We start from the raw sequence: 13,858 nt of genomic DNA, 5'->3' as shown, positions 1-13,858 counted from the left end.
TGGTTTAGAGTTAGACCTAGAGCCTGCAACTCTCACCATGTGGGTTCTATCCATGAGCCAACTGGCAACCCATCTCGTGACATAGGGGTTTATGTTCAGGCTGGTGAGCTTGTCTATAATACCAAAATGGGGAATGATGTTGAAAGCCTTTGCAAGGTCTAGGTAGACTGTGTGGACCTCCTTTCCCCTCGTCTAAAGCCTTGGTAACTGTCTCAAAGAAGTCCACCAGGTTTAGGAGGCATGATCTGCCCTTAAAGCCAAACTGGGTAGTGTCCAATGTTTGGAGGTTCCCAATGTCTCTGTTAATGAGTTCCATGATGATGCGCTCCATAGCCTTGCAGACCAGGCTAGTCAGGCTTATAGGGTGATAGTTCCCAGGGTCCATTGTGGCTCCACCTTTGTGGAGTGGAATAACCATTGCTGCGCACCACTCTATGGGTACGTAGCCTGTAGAGAGGCTGAGTTTGAACAGTGTGTTTAGGTGAGGGGTTAGTTCATTTTGGAGTTCATGTAAGACACAGCCTGGGACTCTGTCCAGTTCCATTGAAGCTGTGTTTTTGGCTTTGGATAGGGCTGTTTTAACCCGTGTGTCAGTGAATGCTGGGGCTGTACATTCTTCTGGTATGGTTATGGGCCCTTTAGGGGGTGAGATGGGGGTGAAGTTTGCACTAAACCTGTCTGCCAGAATGTTGGCAATATCAGTCGGTTCAGTGTATTTTATGCCATTCTGCACTAACTCAGAGCAGATCTGAGAGTTTCCACTTAGGTTCTTGACATAGCTAAAGAACGCTTTGGGTTATCTTTGGAGTCCTTGGCAATTTTTCTTTTGAAGCTAGCCTTGGATCATTTTATGAGGGATCATAGTTTCTTGCTGATACTGATCAGGGATGTCTTTCCTTCATTGGATTTTACTCTTTTCTGTACTATTTTCCTCCTATTGTATAGCTTGTTTATGGCAGGGGTCCACTAGACTGGTTTGCTTTTCTTGGAGGAGTGAGTCTTGGTTTTGCTTGGGATAGCACGATCCATGCATTCTTGTAAATGCTCCAGTTTGTCTGTATAATTGCATCTCTCGCATATATTTGTGTTTGGTGGTAGGAGGAGAGGGTTGTCTGTGTACGTGAGGCAGTTGTAATATTGCCTCAAAATGCCCAGATTCACCAGTTGGACTGGAAAGTACACCTGAAGCTGCCCTTTGGACATGCCTGAATAGGTAAAGTGAGCTGTTTTACTAATTGGCTGGTAGGGACGAATAGAGATCCTTGTCTTTCTGGACAGTATAGGGGGTTTAGTGCTACGGTTAATTAGTGCTTGCTATGAGTTTTGAGCAAGTGCTGGGCTGTGAAATGAATGATGTGAGTGCTTAAGTTGAAAGTTTGTCTAGTTCCAAGGGAAAAATTGACGAGTAGACTTCATGGAGCCAGGAATAGTTTAACCCTAGCTAACCGGCGCTGCCTGACGTGCAAAACCATGCAAATGCATTTTTTATAGCAGGAAAATGAAAGAGACAGAAGTTAGCCCAAAATGGCCAATAAACTACTAACTTCTGGGCTGAAACCACTCCTCCAGGGACAGATAGGCTGCTCAAAGCTCCCCTCTCTCACAGGTGAGCAGAGAAACTTCCTTCTATCCAGGTAAAGTATGGGCAACACAGAAACTTGTAACACAACCCTGAATTCAGCAATAACCTGAAAACTGGACTATACTAGTTCAGAAAGGTGGCAAACAAGTATATTTTTTGGGGTTTTTTTCAGAAAAAAAAAAGCAGATACAATAAAAAAAATCACTTTAAATGCACATAAATGGCTATCACACTTTACTGTGCAGCCTACAACAGTTGTAGCAGAAACAAGATTTTTAAATCACAGAACCACAAAAAATTGGCATTTTAGGCGGAATTAGTTAAAGACAGCAAGAAAATGCAGAAATAAGTGATACTTAATCACTCCAAATTCTCTCTTTTGTCTCTCTGCCGCTGTAGAACTCTGCAGAACACCTGGCAGGCACTCGCTGAGCTGAATACAAGCGGAAAAAAATGCGCAAATGCGTTTTTTATAGCAGGGAAATGAAAGAGATAGAAATTAGCCCAAAATGGCCAATAAACTACTAACTTCTGGGCTACAGCAAACAAGGCACACAAATTTCAGAAAGAAACAGTTCAAATAAGCAGGCACAATACGCCTTTAACGAGAAATTCCCAGCTCAGAAGGGCAGGATCTAGCCTCTCTTCTTACAAGAGTGCAGACCACAAAACTTAATGTAAAATAACTGGCTTGTAGCCCAAGTGCTTAAGCCAGAACTAATTTGCTTTTAGAATAACAGACACTGAGCCTTCAATCATCAATTCCCAACTTAGAAGGATGTAAGCTACCTGTCCTGTCTATATCATGCTATTTTTAGTTATGTCAATCTGACTTACCAAAGGAGAGACTGGAACTTTGTGTACTCTGCTTTCTGATGGTTTGTCATTCTTTGAAGAGGATTATTTATCTTGCAACTGAGGCTGCTGTACCAGTAGAGATGAAAGTTACTGCTTATTATGATATGACAGAACTTTAATTTCCTTAACATTCTGAGAATCCATATTCCACTTTATCTGGAGGATATCCCCCATTTCAACGACAAACTATTGTAATTAATGTGCTGCTACTCTGTAGTAGTCCCATAATCCTCATCCTCATATAGCTCACCTGAATGAGTCACCTAAGGTCCTAAAAACACATTCTGCATCCTGCTGCTTCAGCTATACACAGTTCCATCAGCATCACTTCCAGTCACACACATCTGCATTCAGCTGAAATCTTCTGGTTTATCTTAGCATCTTCCCTTATGACTTGCCTCAGTCTTCCAAGTGAGTGTATGCTTCAGTCATTAAGACTTGCCTCAGTCTTCCAAGTGAGTGTATGCTTCAGTCATTAATACAATTCAAGTACTTGTGTGCAGTTTAAACAGATAAGATGAGTGGGTGGTTTACCTTTCCTATAGCATGAACACTAGAAATCTTCCTTCTCACAACACCATCCACTCAATGATCATTATTTCTTTTTGTTTGTTTGCTTGTTTGTTTGTTTTGCAGTTCTCTGAAGACCTATTAAAATTCTGTTCATAGGCATATGCCAGATTTTCTTAGATATGGATATGTGTTGTGAGTAAATGGATCAATGTTCTAATTTTTCCTTCATTTTTTATCAGAATGATAAAGATAATGTGAAAATGTCTCTCTGTGTCTTCTGGAAAACTGATGACAAAAACAGAAGTGGATGGTCCAGTGAAGGATGCTTTCTCTCTGAAACAAATTCCAACAGAACACACATAACATGTGAATGTAAACACTTAAGCAGCTTCTGTGTACTAATGGTCCTGGATGAGACAGTAAGTTCTACATTTACAGTTTATCTACTTTCTTGTAGCAGAAATGGTTAGAGTGCAGTAATAATTCCACTCCTTTCAGGCAATGAGTAGATTGCTGTCTATATGTAATGGGGAAACAGATACAGCAGATGGGTGTATTTACATGCCTTAAGGTCTTAATGATGATGGAAGGTAGTGGAATCAGGAGACTGACCACTGGGAAGGGTGTGGTGATGACAATACTGCAAATATTGTAGCAATATGTGCTAGGGAAGCAAAAAGCAAGTAATAGGACAAATCGGCTTCCCAGTCAGTCCATGCCCACATCATTACCTATAGTCATGCGCATGGGTGGTGAATGTAAGGGTAAAATTACACATATGTGCATAAGAAATGATGTTCCTTCACAGGGGGCATTGGCTTACTCTCCAGGACAGAGTAAGGAGCTCAGCAGTCTGGGCAGATCTCAGGTCAGCCACTGCTCCTGGTAATGTGGGGAATCTTTGGATGAGAACTGGGCATCTTATGATGATGTCACTGGCAACTTCCATAGAAAGTTAAAAAGACATGACCCATTGGGAGGGAATCTTGAGACAAACCCAAGACTTGGTGTTGGATTGATTAGATCTCGCAGTTTACCTGGAAAAAGCTGGACGTTCTCACAGAGTGAGTTGGAAACTGCCACTGGGGTAAGGGATTTCTGATCAATCATCCTTTGCTTGCTAATACTGTAACCTTCAACCAGGTAGGAGATTTAGAAAATGAATGAAATAAACGAGGAAATATTATGTAGCCTCTGTAGATAGTCCTTTTGGCTTGGTTGTAGAGAAATAATACATTGAAAACAAAATAATGTTTTTAGGTCTGATATTTCTTCTTTTTGCCCTTTATATTCTTTTACATTCATTTTTAAATAAAATTCAGAATGATAAATAAGATGATAATGAAGTGATTGTATTACCTATTTTATTAGAAAATTCTTAGGCATCACCTCATGTCATTTTGCTGTTAGTAGTTTATTCCATTTTCACTTTTGTGTAAAAGCTAATTTGGAGTATTTTTATTGAATTTCAAAAATATAGTTTCAAGCTGATCACTCGTCCCAGGAAAGTATGACTTCAAAATTAAGGAAGACATCTTATCTTTGCTGTAAACCTGTCTTGCACATGCTGTTAAACACAGATCAAAAGAACATTATCAGAGATGCTCTGAATATTGAATATAATATAATCTTGTCTTGTGTTTGTTAATATGACACAAGGGATCTGTTTTGTAAAGTATAGATTTCCCTATTCCTTCTTGCAGTTATAATCTGAAATTGACAGCTTCAGACCTTCTTAAATAATCTCATTGGTTAAAATATATTTTTTTCAGATAAAGGCTGCAATGGGCAAAAACATACTGTTGTCAGGTCCACAGATAGATACAAATGTGATTTATGTGAAAATTTGTTTATTTGACATTTGTTATCTGGGTTGGTCCAACTGAGCTGGAAGCCGATTTTCAGGAGAAAAGCTACAGGAAGTTACATGTCATATAAAAATATAGTAAAAAAATAAATAAATAGTAAGAGATGAAATATGTACAAAAAGTTGAACAAATAAATACAGTGACCATAAACACATAGCCTAAGAACAACTTAACATAATCTTGCAAGTTCAACTCAGCACAATATGTGTTTGCAGATAAGGCATGTAAAAATACAGAATATGAAGACAGATTGGTGAGAATGTAGTATGAGTGTCAGTACCTATGACGATAGATAAACTACATACATAATTATGTTGATTGCTAGTTGTAGAGGATACATAGTAGTCACGCTGCTACTTGAGTAAAGCTACTTCAGGCTGTGAGAAACTAAGAAACAAAGGGAGGTAGTGATAGTATTAATGGAGAGGAAGTGGAGTGAGTTAAAGGAAGACAGAAATGGTTGGACAGATGGGAGGGTTCATGTGGGTTCCTGGCAAGGGAAGATCTGTGAGCTTAAGAGATAAAGTTTTAGTTGTTATTTGAATTGATTTGTATATGGGATGTTTCTGAATTATTTAGGTCATTTGTTCCAGGCTATAGACACATTTTAATTGTAAAGTAGTTTACCAATATTTTTGTTGGGTTTATATATGTCAAGGAGTTGTTGGTCGGAGATTTTGAGAGATCTATTGGGGGTGTAGAAGGAAATGAGAGGAAGGAGAGGGGCATACAGAAGGTTTGTGTATGATGGAGTGTGTGATTTGTAGCTGAGAGATAAGACGTTGGTGGGGGGATTCTGGCCATTGCAGTTTTGTTAATGCAATACAATGGTGAGGTTTATGAGGTAGGTTAGTAGCAAATTTGGCAACTTTATTATATGTTTGTTCAAGTTGGGAGATTAATGTGCATTTTAAGTTTGTGAGTGGCATAAAGAAGGCATGGCAAGAAGAAGACCCTAGCTAGGGACAGTTTGGCTTCTGATGTAAGGAATCTTTTGTTCTGATACAGTAAAACCAGTTTTTGGTATGTGTTTTTGATACACTGATGGATATGCTGATCAAATTTTAGTTGGTCATCTATTACGGTGCCCAGGAGTTTTGTTTGTGGATCTACTTTGATAATGGTATGATTTACAGAAAAGATGGAAAAGCTGGATTTGTGGTGTGAAAGTAATCTTGGTAAGAAGAGCAAGAGTTTAGTTTTTTTAGGGTTTAAGATAAGCTGATTGTCATTAAGCCATTTTTCTACAGAGATGAGTGTGTTTTGTTTAAGTGAGAGGAAATGTGACATGTCAGAGGTGGTGATAAGGGTCGAGTCATCTGTGTACTGGATAAGAGTTGAGTGGCTGTAGGCAGAGTGGAGGTGGTTGGTAAAGATATTGAAAAGAAGAGGGCCTAGGATAGAGTCAGTGGAGTTACCTCCTTTGTGTAGTGGTATAGTGTAAAAAGATTTCCAGATGTTTGGAACTGTGCCTTCTTGAATAGATCCATTTACTAGTACAGAGATAGGGAAGGCTATGGATTCAGCAGCAAGGATGAGAAAGACTGGGGGTAGTTTATCAGCAGAAGGGGAGCAGGATTTAAGTTTATGAAGAAGAGACTTGATGTAGGAGGTAGGTACACATTTAAGGGAGAAAAGATTATTGTTATTATGAGTAGGAGTAGTGGGAGAGTTGGAGGGATTCAAGATATGGTCTGAGTGAGTTAGGTTATGGATTGTGTCTATGAAGTAGTTATTAAGCAGGGTAGCAGTCTCTAGTGGTGAGTTCTTAGGGAAGGGATTGGGGGTTGTGGGGTTACCAGGGTGAAGGATATTATTAATAGTAGACCAGCATTTGTTAGGGCTGGAGAGGTGATTAGTTTGTGCTGTATTATAGAAGTTTTTCTTGTCTTGGTAAATGCGTTTTTAGTAAGGTTTCTGATTTCCTTGTAATTTTGTAGCAGGGTAGGAGAGTTGGTTTTCTGCCAGATTTTCAGGTACTATCCCTCTTGTGCATGAGGAATTGAGTTTCATGCAGGTTAATGCTCATATTTGGAGAGTCAGATATAATAAGTTTTGACCAGTCTATGTTTACATCTCACAGAATGGGAGTTTCATAGGATATGTTGTCAGACAGCCATGACAGTATATTTTCGAAGATTGCAATGTTGTTTTCAGGTGGGATATCAACTGAGACCACAGCAAACTTTTTGTGGGAATTCAAGTCACAGTTAAGTACAATTAGTTCAGCAGGATGAAAACTTGGCAATGGTGTTTGTAGAGGGGAGAGATTAAGAAGATCAGAGTATAGAACAGCAGCACCACCACCTTTTTTTGTCTCTCAATATCTAATTGAAATATGTTGTAACTTGGGGGGGTAGGATTTCATTATTGGCTATGTGGGGTTTTAACCATGTTTCAGTAATGTTTAGGATATGAGGAGAGTGTTGAGCTATTCAGGAGTGAATGTCTGTAGTCTTATTGAGAAGGCTTTGTAAGTTAACTGAGAAAAGCTCTAACTTTATGGAGTGGAGTAATAAGAAAGAGTTATGGATGTGTTAGGGGGAGGTAAGGGTGGGAATGGGTGCAGGCTTGGGGTGAGTGAAGGGGAAGAGGGACTGGGGTTGGGGTGAATGTCCTCAGCTAGGAGGAGAGTCATTGAAAATAATGTAGGATGTGAATGAAGATGGTTCAGGCTATAGAAAAGTACTTTAAATGTGCAAGTGGGGGAGATGTGTGTGAGAGTTTTGAAATTGTACAGGTGAAAATGGGAGGTGATAAAGAGTGATGGATAGATGCAGAAGGAGAGGGTTTTATGACTTGTAAAGGGAAAATGAAAGAGTAGGGGATTGGTTTGAATAGTGCAATGTGTTTTGGTAAGAGTTAAGAAGAGTGAGTAGGATGAAAATTGGGATACTTAGGTATAAGTGAGTCATAGTGTAGGGTGAGTAAGGAAAGGGGTATTATGGATTTAAGCAAGCTTGAGCCTATTTAAGAGATAGTGGAGGAAATGGGATGGGAGTGGTATGTAGGTAAGAAGAGTAATCTAAAAGGAAGGGAGAAGTGAATGGGATGGAGAGAAAATAATGAGGATGGAGTATGTATTAAATGATGGGGTGGGTGGGAATGGGGGTAGGATAGGGGAGTGGAGTGAGCCTGAGTGGAGTGAGGACAAACAGTCCAGGATGAGTCTTGGTCAACAGAAAGACAAAAGACAAAAATAAACTAGTAAGCTAACATAAATCCCACCATACCTTCAGGTTGGTACCTTGTGTTATCAAGATTTGCAAGCTGTAATATTGTTAGCAAAAATAGCAATAAGAGGCTGCAGGAGAAAGGTGTTGGCAATGCAATACAAGGTAGTTGCAGATAGAGAATGACCACTAGTTTAGTTCTAGAGAGGGGGATACTGGAAACTCCGTACCAGAATAGTCTGCATGCCACTAAATATATAGCTTTAATGAGCAGGTATAAAGTTTAGTTAACGTACATTGCTAGCCCTTTACTTTTGTTAGGTTTAGTTTGGTTTTAATGGCATTTCACTATCTGAGCTATGTCATAGTGATGGTCAGCAAAATAAAGTTAAAATGGGAGTCTTCACAAAGCAGAGCTCAAGGAACTGAAGAAAGAAAAGAAAACCAAATAAGTGGCTAGGAGGAGATGTACTATGTAAATGCTATGACTTACTGTGGTTGTTCTACAATATATAAGGAGGCAGGTACAATAACCGGAGACCCAAGAGCAGAGTGATTACAAGTGGCAAGATATAAAAGGAAAGGCTATGCAAAAGTTTTGGCCGTAACAACACTAAAAGAAGAATGGTCAACAGTAATGGTAATACTAGTAGCAGCTATACAACAGTAAATTAAATATTAATAAACAGCTGCTTCTACCTATATAACTATCAGTGGTATTAACTCTATAGCAAGTGAAAAGGACTGAGCAGGTAAAAGCTTTATAATAACAGGCTAAGATAGGCATAACTGACTTGTTATAACAGTGGACAAAGTAAAACAGAACATTAGCATAAAGATGAAGGAAGTGTGGTTAACCATTTATCACTGTAACTATTTGCTATCAAGCAGTATCATCACCCCCCCCCTATAAAATTGTAAATTCATAGCTTTGCAAATTCAGGTCCTGCCTGTTTACCACTCTCAGAAACTGATGTCCACAGGTAGGTCAATTTCTGCAAATGAGAGAAAATACAATTCAGAGACAGAATTGGCAGCAATGAGAATGACCTTTTTATCAGCTCATTATCCTGTTTTTGAATCACAGTCTGAGTAATACGGGTCTGTATTATTTCATCAAAGATTAACTTCAATGAACCTGTGTTCATTGCATATAAATCAGTGAATTCTTACTTCAGGGAATGTTCACATCAGCGAACATTTTACACAGGGAATAAAGTTAGTTGTCCACCGTTCTGAATGTCACACACACCACAGTATATCAAACTCACCGAGGAGGGGGGTGCACCTCCCCACCTCCCGATTATATATATATATATATATATATATATATATATATATATATATATATATATATATATATATATATATATATATGTGTGTGTGTGTGTATATATATATATATATATATATATATATATATATATATATATATATATATATATATATATATATATATATATATATATATATATATATACACATCGCACTACAGTGAGGAAAAGGGCAAATTTCCTAATGCTGGTCAACTAACTCCATCATTTCCTGTGTAAAACATTTGCTGAAGTGAATGTTCGCTGATTTTCGATGAGCAGAGGTGTGCTGAAGTTAATCTTCAATGAATTAATATAGACCCGAGTTATACTAGCATTGTCATAGCTGATGGTGGTGGTGTTCTCCTTATTGGTCCATGCATTGTGTTTGCAAATGCACAACATTACCCATAAACACACACACACACACACACACACACACACACACACACACACACACACACACACACACACACACACACACACACACACACACACTAATACCCCCCCCCAAATGCACATATTTGCTGAACTTAGGACAGCAAATACTTCCATAGCAGTGAATGGTGACTGCCATCTTTTGATGGTTTTCACTTTCTCCTCCAGTAATGAAATTTTACACTAAAAAGTGATTTTCTGAATGAGTGAACTGCATAAATTGAAAACCATTGACATGTCTTGGGGAGAATACATGGCTAATTAGCATTAGCACATTAGCATGTAGGTCTATCTGTGAGACTCCTCTCCAAACTAAGGCCCCCACTAGTCTATATAGCACAGTCTATGAATCAAAAAGGCTTAACCAAAAGGGGAAAATGGACATATTAAGGCTTTTACCTTTCAGTAAGCCTTTCTGAATTCCAGCCTATTTCTGTTTTCCCATACACTTCATGGGAACTGAGATATGTTTATGTAATATAGTTTTGAACTAAAACTACTTTCTCATCAAGAACACTGAAACATTCAACAAAAAATGTTTATACTTACCCACATATTTCTTGAATTGCATACTATGCAGTTTCAGACTGTGGCTTCTTCTTCATCATCACTCTAAAAAAAGGGAAAACACTTGCACTCAGCAGATACTTTTGCAGTTTTTAAACATTTCTGTAGTATTCATTTTCTGTCTTCTTTCTATAGAACTATTCATAATAAGCTTTTCTAGTCTGTGTTTATAGGACTTTCACATCAGAACATGGAACATTTGTGGCACCTTTCTGTAAATTAGCTTTGTTCTGTGTATATCTGCATGATTATAAGTCCAACAGAATAGCACCCAGTTGCACATGAACATTTTTGTTTTCTACTGCTGTTGCATTATGCCACACATCCCAATATTACATCATGCTTCCTTGCTGCTCTCCACACATTGCATGTTTATAATATATTAATGAAATGTGACTATTCTTAAGTCTATTTTCTTGTAAAAGTTTTTCTCTTGCTGCCATCAAGAAGTGAATGCTTTTTCTTACCATTTGCATCCCATTTTTGAATTATTTTTGCCTTAGTTAATTAATCAGATCTTATCAAACCACTTACCACCCTTTTTTTCACCTTGTTATATCTCAAGCCTGTGGCAAATCTTTGTGCTAACAGCAGTTACTAGTTCTTTCCACTGTTTGGGTAAAATAACTAGTCATTATAATCATGACCCCCCCTTCACTGTTTTCTACTTGGGGTTGGAGTGTCATGTCAACTGTCACCATCTATCCTAATTTAGTACCACTCTCCTACCTTCTTTGACTGTCATGCCTAACTGTTACAGGGATTCTCTCATGCAATTCATCCATCTCTTGGATGGATGTCCTCATTTTTTCATGCCTTCCTCCTGCCTCTCCCATATCTTCTTCACCATATCATCTGCTGATTTCCTACATGTGTGACTGTATCACTATAATTGTTCTCCTTGACCTTCTGTACAAGTGGGTCCGCTTAATATTCTGTTCAAATATCCTCATTTCTTCATCTGTCTGACAGTTTGCATCCTACCAACCATCTCAGGCACTTCACCTCCATCATGTCAAACTTCTCAACTTGTCTGTCTTCATTTCCCAGGTTTCTGTGCCATACAGAAGTACTGATTACATTACAGTTTTGAATACCATACTTTTAGGCTTTTTTGAAATTCTAAGTATGCATGCTATCCCCTGAAACTCTTTGCTGTCAGTAACACCTCTGACTCTAGCTTTGAGTTCATACTTTAGACTTCTTTCCTCCTCAACCACCCCTCCCAGATTCATGAAGTTGTCATCTTGACCCACTATTTTCCCTTTCATCTCAATTTTCGGCATTCCCAGTTTTGCTGCCATGACAACTGTCTAGTCTGTAACCCCATTTTTATCTCGTATGCCTTCAATTTTGCATTCTAGTCCAGTATCATTTGCTGAAGTTCCTGCCCCGAGTCTGCTTGTAGTGTCGCATTGTCTATATACAGCAGTTGCATTCTGCAGCATTACTACAACCACTCTCACAAGAATGAACACCAGAGCTGACTTCTGTTGTACCCAACTATTTGCATTCTTCAAGTGTGGCATGTACCTTCTCTGTCCAGTTGTTTAGCCATTTATTTTAAATGTTATTGCATTTGGATATATTTAAAGTATTTCTAATTTATTCATTGATCTGTTGTTTGTGCTCATCTGAAATATCTATGTAGACCACCCCTACAGATCATTTCCAATAAGTCTGTAATATCTGCTCTTGAGTCACTCTAAGTCAAGATAAAAATTCATCAGTAAGTAGAGGCTATATCTCCCAATGGAAGATGTATGTCTATAACATTAATTATAATCTTGCCAGGTCTAGGATTGTCTTCTGGCCATAGTGTAGGCTTTTGGGCTGTGTTGTTTTCTTCCCAGCAGTTAGTCTGAAAAATGCACTCCATCTGCCTTAATTGTTATACCTTTTTACCTGATGGGTTTAGCTTAGATGAAGGTGCAATATTTGCATTTTGGCAGTATTATATTTTCTATTTGTTCTTGCCTTCAGTTTCATGAAGGTGAGGAGTGCCTTCCAGTGGTGGTTGGTAACTTCAAAGCAATAAAGCTTTAGGAAGCAACTGAATGGATGGGGCTAATTAAAATGAGGTGGTGCCATATTACAACAGATCAATAACCACCAACAGATGTTTTCATTTACTTTCATTCACATGAAACCTCAGTACCCATTCTTTATGTCCATTTTATTGATAATACACACCTCAGATGTCTGACTGTGATCAACAGCACCAGCCTTAGATGAAACAAAACACACAACAAAGTATTCCATGAGCTTCCCATTGCACAGTGTTCTCTACTGCATGTTGTCAGTGCTCCTACTCTATTTTTCTCTCATTCTGGCCCCACACCATTCAGACAGATGACATTTTTTTTATCCTTTGTCTTACATTTTAGCTTTCCCTGTCCTTTTAACACACTGTAACTGGCCAAGATTCAACTATAATAAGTTTGAAGGCAGTAACTTAAGTAAGCTGGGTGCTTGGGAAACCCTAGCTCTTCTATGGTTCTAGATGTTCTGAGGTGCATCTGAGACCATTTTTACAATGTCTTATTTAGTTATTTATTTAATTACATCTGCTTACTGGCATAGTCTGACTGGGTCAGCAAAACAAACACCTTTTAAGTGGAGACTTGGGAAGCAGAGCTCCATACATTAATATGAAAAAAGAAAGGCTTACCCAGACTCTGCTGCAGTTTGCTGTGAGGGAAAGGTTGGTTTGCTTTTTATTTGTTGTATTCTGTATTGCTTTATTGCCTTTTTCTATTTTGTATACTGTGATTTGTTTTTTTTTTACATTGTGTTTCACTTGTGTTTTACTTGTATTCTGCTTTTTACTGCATATTAAAACTTAAAATACACCACAGCTCTGTCTCTTGTGAGTCAGAGAGAAAATGTTCCCACCCGGTTACTGTTGTGTTCTTAAACACTACTGACTTTATAGTTGCCTGCCCCTTATGTTAATTTGACCATATATCTCATTTCCTGTCTGCTTTTACTGGCTGGTGTGAGTAAGCACAAAATTATAATTTTGTGAAATCGCTCCCCTTCAACTATTTAAATTTATTGGCCATCCTACTGTATTCCATAGTACCAGAATACAAAAGTGACCACCCCCTTTCAATCTATCTTGCCGTTTTAAAAATAGTGATTCCCCACTAAAACTTAACTTTTTAGACAGGTAAAACTTAAGTTACCTACTTTCACATCTAACTTATCTAGTGCACACTGCAGTGTTTAGGATAAACCATTTTTTCATCTTACCTTTAAGCATCTATTGCAAGACCACCAGTTATTGGAGAGCCCACATTCTGCCTCTCAGTAGTCATCTTGAGGTTAGTACTTCTGTTTTCTCCTGGTGATAGAAGGAATGCAATTACATTATTTACTGGAGACTGCTGATAATCAGAAAGCTTAACGTCTGCTTTATAGGTGACAACTTGGAATCTGTGCTTATATTCTGATCCTGGTGAGAGTAGGAGCAGAGTGCATTGATTCCCGACTCTTTCTGGTTGGAGAGTGTGTCTGTGCTTAATGTGTCTGATTGGTCTGGTT

The sequence above is a fragment of the Protopterus annectens genome, chromosome 9.part0, assembly GCF_019279795.1.
Source record: "Protopterus annectens isolate FY-2018-M chromosome 9.part0, PAN1.0, whole genome shotgun sequence".
In the NCBI taxonomy this organism is placed as follows: domain Eukaryota; kingdom Metazoa; phylum Chordata; order Ceratodontiformes; family Protopteridae; genus Protopterus; species Protopterus annectens.
Note: the sequence above shows the minus strand (reverse complement) of the source record.